This window comes from Gossypium arboreum, chromosome 12 (genome assembly GCF_025698485.1).
Source record: "Gossypium arboreum isolate Shixiya-1 chromosome 12, ASM2569848v2, whole genome shotgun sequence".
Taxonomy (NCBI): Eukaryota; Viridiplantae; Streptophyta; class Magnoliopsida; order Malvales; family Malvaceae; genus Gossypium; species Gossypium arboreum.
The window spans coordinates 80,069,553-80,086,009 of NC_069081.1; positions in this window are offsets into that span (position 1 = coordinate 80,069,553).

The following is a 16,457-nucleotide window of genomic DNA, read 5'->3' on the forward strand; positions in this document are numbered from 1 at the left end:
ACTTCCCAATCAAGTACTTTTCAATTTTAATTTTACCCAGGAATTTGTCCTGCTCTTCAACTTGGTCCATGGCCACGTGCTACATATTAAAACAAGGGGAATATTGCAGTTTCGGTGCATCTAAGTTGTGTTCGTGTTGCAATTCGGTCGTTTTCCTTTTAGTTCTTTCGAAATTCGCCCCAATATTCGCCTTCGTTTTAATTTTCATCCTTTTTTTTTACTTTTTTCCTCATTATTCTATTTTAATCTTAATATTATTTATAGTATTATATTTCATTATTGTTGTATTTTTATTATCATCATTAGCATATTTTATTATTATGTATACATTTTAGTTTTAATTAATACCTACATATATTTTGTATATATTCATATAGTTGTTTTATTATTATTCCTAATATATGTTTTATGTATACATATTCAAATATTCTATTATGTACATTTTGTTATATATCTACTTTTACCTCTATATTATTGATATTTACTATATATCTTTAATATATATACGTACACATTTATATATTATTGTTATTATTAGTTTTGATATTATTGTTTTGTTAATACATTTGTGTCATATGTACATACTTTTAATATATATTTATATATTATACTACATATTATGCCCATGTAAATTAATATTATATCGTGTATATCATTTTATTATAGTTTTATATATTGTAAATATCATATTATGTTTTACCATGCATATACATTTTAATATCTCATATATATATATATATATATTTATATATATATATATGTATATTATGTATATATTCTTTTTTATCCTACGTATAAATTTTATTTCTATTATTACGTATATATCTCAATGCATCTATGTATATATCGCACATTGTTATATTATTATTATTATTCATATTATCGCTATTATTATCGTCTCACGTCATCATCGCCATTTTTATTTTGCCATGTTTTATTCATTTTATTTATTTACTCATGTATTCGATCATTTCATTTTTCTCACGTATTTGTTTATATTTACGTATTACTAACCTTACTTCTATGTCATCTTTTCATAATTACTCATTATTATCACTCATTATTATACGTTATTATTAATTTCATAATCTGCTTTTATGTATTACTATAAATTACATTATGTTTTTACCCAATGCCTTAAAATAATTCTTTCATAAAAATGATATTCTGTATTTGGTAATTCGAGATAATCGTGCCCTAACTTACTGGGTTTCGATTTTTCTCATTTAACCTAAATAACGGACTACTCTTTTAAATCGCTATATAAGTTTTGAAAATGCTCATTCTCGGAGGTACGAAGTGTTGTGCCCTAACTTACCGAGTATGACATTTTGTCACCTCGAAATATGAATTTGTTTTAAAACAAAGGCAATAGTCGGTGTTTGAGAATTTGGGAAAACGTACCCCAACTTACTGGGTTTCGATTTTTCTCGTTTACTCTAAATAACCGAATACCCTTCTAACAAATTAAAATACCTAAGTTTTATATAAAAGGCAAGCTCGTTCTCAAAAATCCAAGATGTCGTGTCCTAACTCACTAGATGTGATATTTCATATTTTGAGACGAGAAGGTCTTTAACACTTGAACTGTTTTATAAAAAAGGGATCGTATTTCAAAATTCTTTCAAGTTTTTAAATTTTCGACACTAAGACACTAATTAATCAACTAGGTACCAATTTTAGGCATATCGAGGGTGCTAATCCTTCCTCGTGCGTAACCGACTCCCGAACCTATTTTCTTGATTTGCGTAGACCAAAATTGTTGTTTAAATAAATCAAGTTATTTATTAAAAACAACCACTGTAACAAGGTGACCCGATCACACCTAGTCAAAAAGGATCGGTGGCGACTCCCGTTTTTTTGTGTTCATTTTCAAAATCCAAGTCGATTCCTGTTTTTCAAAAAAATGGTTACGACAAGAGATTTTTGTTAATTCACTCGAGGTCAAATTAGCATAAAATTCACGAACTAACTCTTCATCTACACATGGTCTTTTCTTACAAAGCACTTTCAAGTTTAAAGCTTCAGCAACTTGTCGAATACTTACTATGAAATTTGTATAGTTTCTTTCTTTGTAAAGCCTTTTTTTGGGAACATTTGTTGCTTTTTGAAAATGCTGTCGTATCTTGCTTTGGCTTCTTCATAGTGGAATTTTTTTTGTGATTCTTCAACTTGGACAGAGGCACAACTTCTTTTGCGAGGCATGATTAACCTGAACATAAGATGGAAACGAATATTTTCTCAAAAATTTAATAAATTGAAAAATCAAATCATTAAATCAAATTTAAAATTTAAGAGAAAATTTTCTTACCATATTTTTATAAAATTAAAAATTTAATAAAATAAATAATAGCATGCGGAGTTAAAGATGTTGATTTAGGGTTTGTTAGAGGGTAATTGGTTGGTGTATTTGATGGTTGTGACAAGGTGGTGGTGTGGTGCGTGAGTAGGGGTAGGCATGAGTTGTGGAACATGTGGGCTGTGCGTGTGGGTAGGTGCTCCAAGAAGCAGGTGCAAGCGATGGTGTGCGCAAGGTAGCAAGTGCGAGCAATGCCGGCTGCTGGTGGTGCAGTCGACAATTGCCGATGAAGGTAGATAGGGGTTGCGGCACTAGATGGCTTGGAGGGTGGATAGTGTTGAGGATGATGGTAGAAGAAGTGAATGGGAAGGTGGTATTTAAAGTGTGAGTATGGGAGAATTCAACTTAAACTCTTAGAAGAAATAATATTAAAATACTATAACTCCTAATCTTATTTAAAGATAATAACACTTAATATATGATATAAAGCATATTAATATATTACTTGGTATTATCTTATTTATTAGAAAAAGGAACTCTTAAATAAAATATTATATAATTCTAATCCTATGCAAAGTTGATAACAATTAATATACATTACAAGAATATAATTATATATTAGTTATTATCATCTTATTTATTAAAAGGAATGAAAAACATTTATTTTAGTTTTTTAAATATTTACAAAAGAACAGTCAATTTTTTTGCAAATAATTCAAATTAAGTCTCTGGATCTAAAGATAATTTGAAAATTAAACTGCAAACTAAAACTCAAATCAAAATTTGCCCTTTTATTTGAAAAATAAAAAAATTATTTTGTCAATTAGGAAATATTTTCTTGGAAGATTATTTTAAAATCAATTCCTAGGAAAGATTAAAGAGGTCACAATCGATCCCGCTTAAGTTCCAATCTTCTAGACATAATTTATTTTAATGTACTAATCCAAAAAATATAGCCTAATTCATTTATTAAAAAGAAGAATAAAATTTTAAGTATTTGATAAAATAAACGAGATTTTATCTCACTCAGTTTCACCCATCCAGTAATGTTTCAAGCGTTGAACGTTAACTCTGAAATTACCTTCCTTACAGTAAAGTTCAACAACCCAGTATGGGAAGACTTGATGAATAGTGAATGGATCAGACCAACATGATCTTAATTTACTTGGAAAGAACCTTAATCTAGAATTGAACAACAAGACTTGCTAACCTACTGCAATTTCCCGAACTTGAATGTACTTTTCATGCCATCTTTTTAGTCTTTCCTTGAATAGTTTGGAATTTTCATATGAGAACATTTAGAACTCTTCTAACTCATTAAGTTGAAGCATCCATTTCTCTTTATCAATATCGAGTCTAAGTTGAACTATTGGAAAGCCTAGTAAGCTTTATGTTCCAACTCTAAAGGCAAATGACAGGCTTTCCCAAAGACCAACCGATAGGGAGAAATCCCTAACGGTGTCTTGTATGCTGTCCTGTAGGCCCATAAAGCGCCATCTAGTCGTTTGTACCAATCTTGTTGATTTGGACAAGCTACCTTCTCGAGTATACCTTTTATCTCTTTATTCACCAATTTAGCTTGTCCATTCATCTGTGGATGGTAAGCTGTGGCAACATTGTACTTCACTCCATGTCTATTGAGCAACTATTTCAACTATTTGTTCACAAAATGTGACCCCTCATTACTGATGATAGCCTTAGGAGTTCCAAACCTTGTGAACATGTGTTTTTGCAAAAACTTCATCACAACCTTGGGATCGTTCGTCAGATATGCCTCGGCCTCAACCTTCTTAGATATGTAGTCTATTGCTACCAATATATACTTGTGACCAAAAGAAGGAGGGAATGGACCTAGGAAGTCAATACCCCAAACATTGAATAATTCTACCTCAATGATGTTTGTTCAGGGCATCTCATTTTTGTTGGTAATGATTCCAACTCTCTGGCATCGATCACAACTCTTTATGTAAGCATACATATATTTGAATAGTATTGGCCAAAAGAACTTAGATTGCAGTATTTTGGCCACAGTACATGTACCTTTGAAGTGTCCCCACTTGGAGCTGTGTGACAATGATAAAAAATCTTATATACCTCATTTTCTATCACGCATCTCCTGGTCATTTGATCTACGCACCTTTTGAACAAATATGGCTCATTCTAGAAATTGTACTTTACATCATGAAAAAACTTTTTCCCTTGTTGATCGTCTTATCAATCGACATCAAACCACAAGCTAAAACATTAGCAAAATTAGCAAACCAAGGGCTGCTATGAACATGATTTACCTTAAGTATATGCTCGCCCAAAAATTTCTCTTGGGTAGGTACAAGAGATTAAGTTCCTTCTTGTGGCTCCAATCAAGATAAATGATCTGCTACTTGGTTTGCTACCCCTTTTCAATCTTGTATTTCCAGATCAAATTCTTAGAGTAAAAGTACCCATCAGATCAATCTTAGCTTGGCATATTTCTTGGCAAGTAAATATTTAATTGTCGAATGATTCGTATAGAAAGTGACTTTGGTACCTACAAGATAATATTGGAACTTGTCAAAAGCGAAAACAATAGCAAGTAACTCTTTGTAACACCCCTCACCTGTATCCAATGTTCGGACAGGGTTCGAGGCATTAATGGACTTAAACATTCACAACAACACATAACATATTACCAACCATGCATGGCAAACAAGCATATGCACATCACCAATATCAAACATAACATAAATAGCTAGATTTATAAGTCAGAATCATTAGATCACTAAAGACCAATATATTTGGCCAAATTATAATAACACATGTTATAAAACTAGGTCCCTATACATGCAACTCACTTGATAATTCAAGCATATGTGTTTATACTATCAAGGTGTTGGCTTGATAGTGTGATGCTACCTCCGACGATCTCCAACCCTGAGCTAACCTGACAACACTAAAAGAAATGGAAAGGAGGGGGTAAGCTTTACGCTTAGTAAGCTTGCATGAAATAATAATAAGTAATTTACTAACATGCTTTCCATAGAAAAACTAACCCAATTGTACATTTACACATGTTCTGGTTAAGCTACTTTCTTGAGTCACAGTCACTAAATCATTTATATCTGGAGTTACGGAACTCTAAATTAAGATCCGTAAATTTTCCCAGAAACTAGACTCATATATATTTCCACCATAAAAGTTTAAGAATTTTTGGTCCAGCCAATAAGTACAGTTTATTATTAAAAGTCTCCCTTGTTTTTCTGTTTGGCAGCTTCAACCTTTCTTCACTAAAATTTATTTGTCTCATAGTACGAGTCTCAGATAATGTTTCCGTTTGTTTCTATTAAAAGTAGACTCATCAAATATTCTAAGCATATAAATTATAACCTATAATTATTGTTCTACAAAATTTTAACAATTTTTCCAAGTCAGAACAGGGGATCTCGAATTCATTCTAACACTGTCTCACAAAAATTAGAATATCACATAATATACAACTCTTTTTCTCCCCATGTTTCTTTTACATGAAAATAAACTCATTTAGCTTTAATTCAATATTTATTTGAAATTAATTCAACTTAGACGATTTTCGGTGAATTTTCAAAATCACACAACTGCTACTGTCCAGCACTATTTTACTACTAAAATTCACTCTTACATAATTTCACTTAATCCATTTTGTCTTATCGAAGTTCACTCAAATATCGAGCATATTGCTCAAAATTTTCTTAAACATATACCTGCACTTATTCATCATATAATCATGTTCACATGTATTTTTACTTAATCGATTTTCCAGTTGAACTCTTCGGAATAATAACTGATACTCAGTTGCCTGCACATATTTTCACACTTGTAGCCAAAGTTATTTGGTATGCATAGTAGCCTGCACTTAGTACTACACATACGGCCAATTATCCGGTACACATAGTAGCCTGCATTTAGTACTACACACGTGACCTAACCATCTAATACACGTAGTAGCCTGCACTTAGTACTACACACGTGATCGAAGTTATCGGGTACGCATAGTAGCCTGCACTTAATACTACACATGCAACCAATTATCCGGTACACGTAGTAGCCTGCACTTAGTACTACACATGTGACCTCACAATAGATCATTTGTATCGTTTCTATTCCGAAGGCTCAACCGGGAAATTCCTCACTTTCCAACATGTTACAATTTATTCATAGTCCTTTTTCAATTTGCAATTTACAACAAATAATCAATCTATAGACAGCCACATTTCATATGATAACAAAATATAATAAAATAAAAAGAATCAATAAATTATTTACGTACAAACTTACCTCGGATCCAGAAATAGCAATTTACCATTCTAGTCTATAACCTTGTATTTTCCCGATTTAAGCTCAAATCTCGATTTCCTTGATCTATAATATCACATTTAGCCTACTAATTAGTCACACTATTCATATGGGTCTAAAAATCATATTTTTACAAATTTTCATTTTGACCCCTAAACTTTTTCATATTTTCAGTTTTGTCCCAAGGTTCGGAAATTAAACTTCTTCCTATTTTCTTATGTTTTATGACATTCTGATCATTTTTCCCTTCTATGTCAACATCAATTTCTCACTATAACATGTACTTATGAACATTAGGTATTTTTACAGATTATACCGTTTTACTCGTTTTCACGTAAAACTGCTTAGCAAAAGTTGTTTAACACAATTTCAAGCTTCATATACTACCATTAAACATCCAAATACATGCATATCATTCATGGGTAAATTTTTAAACATAAATTCCAGCTCAAAATAATGGTAGAAATGAGCAGATCATGTTACCGAGATTTCAAAAATACATAAAACATTAAAAACGGAGCTCAGAATCACTTACTATTAACCTTGGAAGCTTGGCCAAACCCTAACCATGGCTGCTCTTGGTACATTCTGCTGTAACAAGAAGAAAAGGGAAGATTTGGAGTTTAAAATTTTTCTTTTAATTCATTTTACCCCGAAATGACCAAAATGCCCTTTTTACTATTCTTTCAACTTTTACCCAATCAAGGCCATTTTTGTCCAACAAGTTATACAATGGTTTAATTATCATTTAAGGACCTCCCATTTAAAATTTTGATACATTTAACATGTAGAACTCAACTTATTCACTTTTTACAATTTAGTCCTTTTTACTAAATTGAGTGCCCAAACGTCGAAATTTTTGAACAAAATTTTCACGAAACCATTTCATGAAATCGTAGACCATAAAATATAATAAAAATAAAATTTTCCTCATTGGATTTGTGGTCCCAAAACCACTATTCCAACTAAGCCCAAAATCAAGATGTTACATTTCTCCCCCCTTTAGGGATTTTCGTCCCCAAAAATCTTACCAGAAAAGTGGTTTTGGTTTTTCAATTGGAATCCTCAATCCTATAATCAATTTCAAAGAACTTTCACTCAGGCTAAACTTTTACTACCTGTCTCTTTAAATTTTATATACAAAAATCATAAGTGGTATTCACTTTACAATACTTTTTCTGAAACTTAATCTCTACTAAAAAGCTCATGTACTCAAAAGTCAGATCCATACCATCATGTTACATATACATTCGCACCCGAATCCTTTCGAATTCGAATAGTAAAACTAGTCAGTTCATCTCAACCTCATACTCTTTATAATTTCAAATTTCACACAGTCCAATTATTTATCAATTCAACCCTCAGCTACTTTTTATTTCAAGCCTCTTCTGGCTTCCAAAGAAATCATGATATGAAACTCGGATCTCAATCCAATTAGTGGAGATTAAAATTCCATGATATCTAAAATTCATAAAGACACGGATGTTCTATGAATCTGGTGAGCAGACATTCGAGTATACTAGCATAATTTACACATCTCATATGTTTAACAACGCTACATATCACTTTCCTCTTTCAAGGACAGGAATGATCCAGACAAGAAAATCCATATTAACCTTTTCTATTTCCATTCTAATTCCGAAACGACAAAAATAATTCTGATGATTCTTTCTATACATCTTTAAACTTTCAACATTTTAAGAATTTGTACTCAAAGATAAACAATGATCGTTTCAACATTTTTTTATACCCAGATTTTCTTCACATTATCAATATCAGATCTTCTTATTGTATACGATTCTTCTAGGAAACATACACTTCTTAATTAGACTATTCGTCTTTTTACCAGTGAAGAAATAAAATCTTATTCTCAAGTATGCGTATCTCATTAAATTCTAGACATATATTCCATACAGATTGAACAATCAAGTCGACCTTATTCATTCGTAATTGATATTTCAAGAAATTCTCTCTTCTAGTCAACAGAACGATTCAACATGCATTATTCCAAATTCACTCATCATACCAATCGAATACCTTAACAAATGCATTAACATAAGTAATACTGATACCTCAACTGAATACATTAACTCTGGTTAACTTTCTTGAGAAAGGAAATCCAACATGCACAATTTCTCATCGATTCTCAATAGGCAGAATATAACAAAATACCAAAGAAAAACAGAACCATGCAGATCATAACCCAATCAGACTGACAATATATTTGTCTTAAGTTAAGATCAATGAACATTTTCATAATATAAGAATTCATCAGGGATTAGATAGCCCCAATAATATTTCCAGTATCAGGTAATTTCATACAATATCTCAATAGAGACAGACACAAACTGTTCACTATAATTACCATGCTTGAACATTTCATATTTCGAACATTATTCCTTTAACTATTTCTGTCATCCCAAATTCTATAATATTCCCTTTACTAAGAAACCCAATTCATCAGGGAATTTCAATCAATACATTTCTCGACATCATACCAGGATAGATCGTTTTACCAAAATTAACCTTTTTCGCTAACTGCGATGTTGCGAAAATTAAACAATCTTTCGGTCAATCCGATATCTTTCTAGCTCATGTCTGTACTTATCAACCCATTCTTAATCTCTAATCATGCTTATAACCATTTCATCATTAAACTCTTTGGTTTCTCACCTGGAAACTCATTCAACATAAATCTCAGGAATTTCCCTTATAAAACACCACTTTGGTAAGGCGAGGGGGCCGTAGGGCCTCTGACTCAACTCTCATATACATGTAACACAGTTTTTATCATAGCAATCATATTTCAGTCATGTCATTCATTTCGAGTAAATAACATATTACTTATCCATTCATTAAATCAGACAAGTCAAGCACATAATACCATATAAGGGCCAAACAAACATGGATAAGTATATCACAGTCTAAACTTTCATCTTACACATCATCATATACATATCATTACAATCATATATATCAGTCCAAGCAATTTAATACATTTACTCAAGTTATACGAGCTTACCAATCATAATCATCCCAAACAATATACATGAATATTCATCTTATCAATATTTTTGATAAGTTACTCAAACACATGCATTTGTTCAAATAAATCGATCATATACATCATGGAATTATATATTAATCATAGATAAGCTCATTTCACCATGTACACATTTCATGAATCCTCATTGGTACCTTTCCAAGTTTCAGTTCGTCATGATTATACTTTGCTCGAATATTTTAGCATCGCATTCAACATGGTCGGTGTAGCTCGGTTGGAGAGTACCTTTGTCTAAACAAAGTGGCTCTCATACGCATCAGGAGACATCACACTATCATGGATCGGTGGCATGTATAGTTGGACTTTTACACATGCTAGGTTAGTCCAAGAACCGACTAAACCATTGCTTTGATACTACTAAATGTAACACCCCTCACCTGTATCCAACGTTGGGATAGGGTTCGAGGCGTTAACGGACTTAAACATTCACAACAACACATAACATATTACCAACCATGCATGGCAAACAAGCATATGCAAATCACCAATATCAAACATAACATAAATAGCTAGATTTATAAGTCAGAATCATTAGCTCACTAAAGACCAATATACTTGGCCAAATTATAATAACACATGTTATAAAACTAGGTCCCTATACATGCCACTCACTTGATAATTCTAGCATATGTGTTTATACTGTCAAGGTGTTGGCTTGATAGTGTGATGCTGCCTCCGACGATCTCCAACCCTGACCTAACCTGACAACACTAAAAGAAATGGAAAGGAGGGGGTAAGCTTTACGCTTAGTAAGCTCGCATGAAATAATAATAAGCAATTTAGTAACATGCTTTCCATAGTAAAACTAACCCAATTGTACATTTACACATGTTCTGGTTAAGCTGCTTTCTTGAGTCACAGTCACTAAATCATTTATATCTGGAGTTACGAAACTCCAAATTAAGATCCGTAAATTTTTCCAGAAACTAGACTCATATATATTTCCACCATAAAAGTTTCAGAATTTTTGGTCTAGCAAATAAGTACAGTTTATTATTAAAAGTCTCCATTGTTTTGCTGTTTGGCAGCTTCGACCTTTCTTCACTAAAATTTATTTATCTCATAGTACAAGTCTCGGATAATGTTTCCATTTGTTTCTATTAAAGGTAGACTCATCAACTATTCTAAGAATATAAATTATAACCCATAATTATTTTTCTACAAAATTTTAACAATTTTTCCAAGTCAGAACAGGGGATCTCGAATTCATTCTGACACTGTCTCATAAAAATTATAATATCACATAATATACAACTCTTTTTCTCCCCCTGTTTCTTTTACATGAAAATAGAATCATTTATCTTTAATTCAATATTTATTTGAAATTTAATTCAACTTACATGATTTTTGTTGAATTTTCAAAGTCACACAACTGCTGCTGTCCAACACTATTTTACTACTAAAATTCACTCTTACATAATTTCACTTAATCCATTTTGTCTTATCGAAGTTCACTCAAATATCGAGCATATTGCTCAAAATTTTCTTAAACTTATACCTGCACTTATTCATCATATAATCATGTTCACATGTATTTTTACTTAATCGATTTTCTAGTTGAACTCTTCGGAATAATAAATGATACTCAGTTGCCTGCACATATTTTCACACTTGTAGCCAAAGTTATCTGGTACGCATAGTAGCCTGCACTTAGTACTACACATGCGACCAATTATCCCGTACACATAGTAGCCTGCACTTAGTACAACACATGTGACCTCACAATAGATCATTTGTATCGTTTCTATTCCGAAGGCTCAAGCGGGAAATTCCTCACTTTCCAACATGTTACAATTTATTCATAGTCCTTTTTCAATTTGCAATTTACAACAGATAATCATTCTATAGACAGTCACATTTCATATGATAACAAAATATAATAAAATAAAAAGAATCGATAAATTATTTACGTACAAACTTACCTCGGATCTAGAAATAGCAATTTACCATTCTAGTCCATAACCTTGTATTTTCTCGATTTAAGCTCAAATCTTGATTTCCTTGATCTATAATATCACATTTAGCCTACTAATTAGTCACACTATTAATATGGGTCTAAAAAATCATATTTTTACAAATTTGCATTTTGACCCCTAAACTTTTGCATATTTTCACTTTTGCCCCAAGGTTCGGAAATTAAACTTCTTCCTATTTTCTTATATTTTATGACATGCTGATCATTTTTCCCTTCTATGTCAACATCAATTTCTCACTCTAACATGTACTTCTGAACATTAGGTGTTTTTACCGATTATACCGTTTTACTCGTTTTCACGTAAAATCGCTTAGCAAAAGTTGTTTAACACAATTTCAAGCTTTATATACTACCATTGAACATCAAAATCCATGCATATCATTCATGGGTAAATTTTTAAACATAAATCCTAGCTCAAAATAATGGTAGAAATGAGCAGATCATGTTACCGGGATTTCAAAAATACATAAAACATTAAAAACGGAGCTCAGAATTACTTACTATTAAGCTTGGAAGCTTGGCCAAACCCTAACCATGGCTGCTCTTGGTACATTCTACTGTAGCAAGAAGAAAGGGACACATTTGGAGTTTAAAATTTTTCTTTTAATTTATTTTACCACTAAATGACCAAAATGCCATTTTTACTATTCTTTCAAATTTTACCCAATCAAGGCCATTTTTGTCAAACAAGTTATACAATGGTTTAATTATCATTTAAGGACCTCCCATTTAAAATTTCATAACAATTTGATACCATTAACATGTAGAACTCAACTTTTGCACTTTTTACAATTTAGTCCTTTTTACTAAATTGAGTGCCTAAACGTCGAAATTTTCGAACGAAATTTTCACGAATTCATTTCGTGAAATCGTAGACCATAAAAATATAATAAAAATAAAATTTTCCTCATCGGATTTGTGGTCCTAAAACCACTTTTCTAACTAAGCCCAAAATCTGGATGTTACACTCTTTCTCTCTTACTGTATAATTTAGTTAAGCTCCTGTCAGAATCCAACTTGCATGGTAGATGGGATGAAAAACTTTGTTCCTTCGCTGGCCCATCATTTCTCCTATCACGAAGTCACTTGCCTCACATATTAACTCAAATGGTAAATCCCAATCCGATGTGATGATAATGGATGCCAAAACTAATCGATTCTTCAGAAAATTAAATGATTTTAAGCATTCTTCATCAAATTTGAATATCTTGTCCATCTCCAATAATTTTCATAACGGTTTAGCAATTTTGGAAATGTCATTGATGAATCTTCGATAGAAACTGACATGTTCCAAAAAGCTCCTGACAGCCTTTACAGATGTTAGAGGTGGGAGTTTCTCAATAACAACTACCTTTGTTTTATCTACTTCAATTCCATGTCCCGTTATTTAGTGGCCCAAAAGAATACCTTCTCATACCATGAAATGACACTTTTCCCAATTGAGTACAAAGTTTGTTTCTTTGCACCGCCTTAGTACCTTGGCTAGATTGGCTAAGCAATCATCTTAAGTGTCTCCAAACACTAAAACATTATCGAAAACTTTCAAATACTTCTCAACCATGTCAATAAAAATAGCCATCATACATCTTTAAAATGTAGTAGGTGAATTACATAAACCAAATGGCATGCGTCTAAATGCAAATGTATCGTACAGGCATGTAAATGTTATTTTGTGAGTCTATCCAACATCTAGTCCAAGAACGATAAAGGAAAATGATCTTTACTAGTCGCCTTGTTCAACTTTCGGTAATCTATACAAATTCTCCATCCCATAATTGTTCTGGTCAGTATTAGCTCGTTATTCTCATTCTCAATAATCGTAATACTTCCTTTCTTTGCCACACACTAGACCGAACTTACCCATGAACTATTTGAGATGGGATAAATTATACTCACATCTAACCATTTTATGATCTTTTTTTTTACCATGTCCTTCATAATGGGGTTCAGTCTTCATTGTCTATCAATCGTCCCTTTCCCATCATCTTCTAGGATGATCTTATGTATGTACACTAATGGACTAATACCACAAATATTGGCTATAGTCCATCCTTGAATTGTTTAAACACTGAAATAAGTTTATGTTCATGCTCTTCAGTTAACTCTGCTGAAACAATCATAGGCAAAGTCAAAGCGTTACCTAAATAAACATATTTTAAGTGCAAAGGAAGTACCTTAAGTTCTAATTTAGGTGTCTCCTCGATTGATGCTTTTATTTGAACATAATATCTTCTTTCTAATTCAAAAGATTCAAAATGGGATTGTGGATTAAATCCCTTCTGGTTAGCTTCTATCAAAGCTAAGTTTTCCTCCCCCTCTTCATCACTTGGAGGGTCTGGCATCAAAACTTGTTCCAATGTGTCCTTAACAAAGTTGAGTTTCCATTCAATAGCTAAATCCTTTAACTCAGATACTGTAGAACAATTATCAACTATGTCAGCGAATCGCTTAGACTTAAAGACATTTAAAGTGACCTGATCGTTCTGAGATGCATAGTAAGCTGGCCCTTTTGTACATCAATAAGGGTCCTTCCAGTTGCTAAGAAAGGCCTTCCTAGGATTATTGTTACCTCTTTATTTGCTTCAAAGTCTTAAATAATAAAGTTAGCTAGAAAAATAAATTTGTCTACACGTACTAATACTTCCTTGATTTTTCCTTTTGGATGTGCTAAGGATCGATCTGCTCACTGAAATGTAACTATTGTAGGTCTAATTTTCACATATCCCGAACTTTCTAAATATAGACATGGGCATCAAATTGATGGTTGCACCCAAATCACATAATGCCTTACCACAATAAGTTGCTCCAATGTTGCAAGGTATGGTAAAACATCCAGGGTCCTTCATCTTTGGAGGTATTTTATTTTGAAGGTATGCACTACATTCCTTCGTCAGGACTACTGTCTCAAATTCTCCAGGTCTTCATTTCTTGGACAGGATATCCTTCATGAATTTAACATAGTTTGGCATCTGCTCAAGAGCTTCTACCAACGAAATATTGATATGAAGTTGCTTGAGTATATCTAAGAACTTTTTGAACTGGACTTCCTGCTTCTACTTCTGAAGTCTTTAAGGATAAGGTGGTAGAGGATTCTTAACTTGAACTGGCTGATTTATCTTTTATGCCAATTCTGCATCTAACGAAGTTTTTAGTTTATCAAAATTGGCTAGTTCAGAAGTTACTTTATCAGGTTTTGCAAATTCTGATTTCGGTGAAGCTAGGATTTCAACACTTGGTTGAACTTCCACTTTAGCTCGAGCATCAGCTTGCTCTTCCTCAACTTCAACAATGTTGGGCTTTATCGTCTTTCCACTCCTTAGTGTCAATGCTTTATAATGTTCTTTCCTCGAATATTTTGGGTTCTCTGTATCCCTAAGCAAAACACCTTGTGGTTGGTTCCTAAGTTCAGTTGCAAGCTGGCCTATTTGGTTTTCCAAGTTTTTCAATGTGGCTGCTTGGCTTTGGATTAAGGCGTCATTTTTCACTATGTATGCCTTCAATAGGTTTTCAAAGCAATTGGAAGGTTCAATTTGAGGTTGTTTCTGAACTTGTTGGGTAAATACAGGTGGCTAGTTTAGTCTTGGTTATGCATAAGTGTTACTGGGCCCAGTCCCTTGGTTACTCCAACAGAAATTAGGGTGGTTTCACCAAGAGGGGTTATAAAAATTAGATTGCAGTCCTTGCCTTCCTCAGTTCTAGTTAACCATGTAATACATGGATTCTTTGTTTGATGGGTATTCTTCAAATGAGTGCCCTTCCCTAAAATAAACATAAGATACATTTTTGAATTGATTTGGTTGTTGAGCTACAAAATAATTAAACCCATTAGTAGTAAAGTTTTTAAGCATTGAGGATATCGAGGATACCTGAGATACAAGTGAAGTGAGAGTGTCCACTTCATGTACTCCACTGACTCGTCTTTCTAACACTACTCAATTGGTTGGCCATTGATAATTGTTGTTGGCAATCCTCTAGATTGTAATAGTCCATTTTCAGTGAAATCAGAACAGTGGTTTTAGGAACACAAATTCGAACCAAAAAGAAAATTTTACCGATTATATGCTTAATTATGGAAATGACCAAATTGCTTAGAATACAAAAGTTGAATTCTAATAGCTCGAAGGATCAAAGAGCTATGGAATTCAAAATAAGAGGTCCTTATATGGTAATTAGACCGTTAAAATATACTAGATATTTTTAATGAATCATCCATGGCAATATTAGAAAATAGTAAGGACTAAATTGTAAACTAAAATAATTAAAAGATGATAATAGACAATATCATCTTATTTTCATAATTTTCCCCAAAGTAAAACATGGAAACCCTAGGAAAGAGAAAAGTGCTCAAGCAAGCTTTCTTGGCTTAATTGGGTAAGTATTCTTGTCTCGTTTTTAGTAATTTTTATATTTTTGAGATCAAGATAACTTAATCTAATTATTTTGTGGATGAATTTGAAAAGAAATCAAAGTACAAAAACTTTTCCATGGATAAATATGCTAAAATTTTGAAATTTATGGTTTAAAATGAAAGGTTGTTGATAGCTAAACAAATTTTACAAAGAGAATTTTGATGAAATCATGATTTAGGGACTAAATTGAAAAGTGGTAAAACCCACGAAAAAATTTTGAATTTTGTGAAATACAAGTGCTGTGAATGTTATATGAAAATTTTGGTTAGGCTTGGAATAAGGATTAAATTGCATGAATTTCATTTTCCAACATAGGGACGAAATTAGAATTTATGAAAAGTATAGCGGCAAAATGATAATTTTTACCTAGAGTGCAAATTGGATCCAATTGCATATGAATTG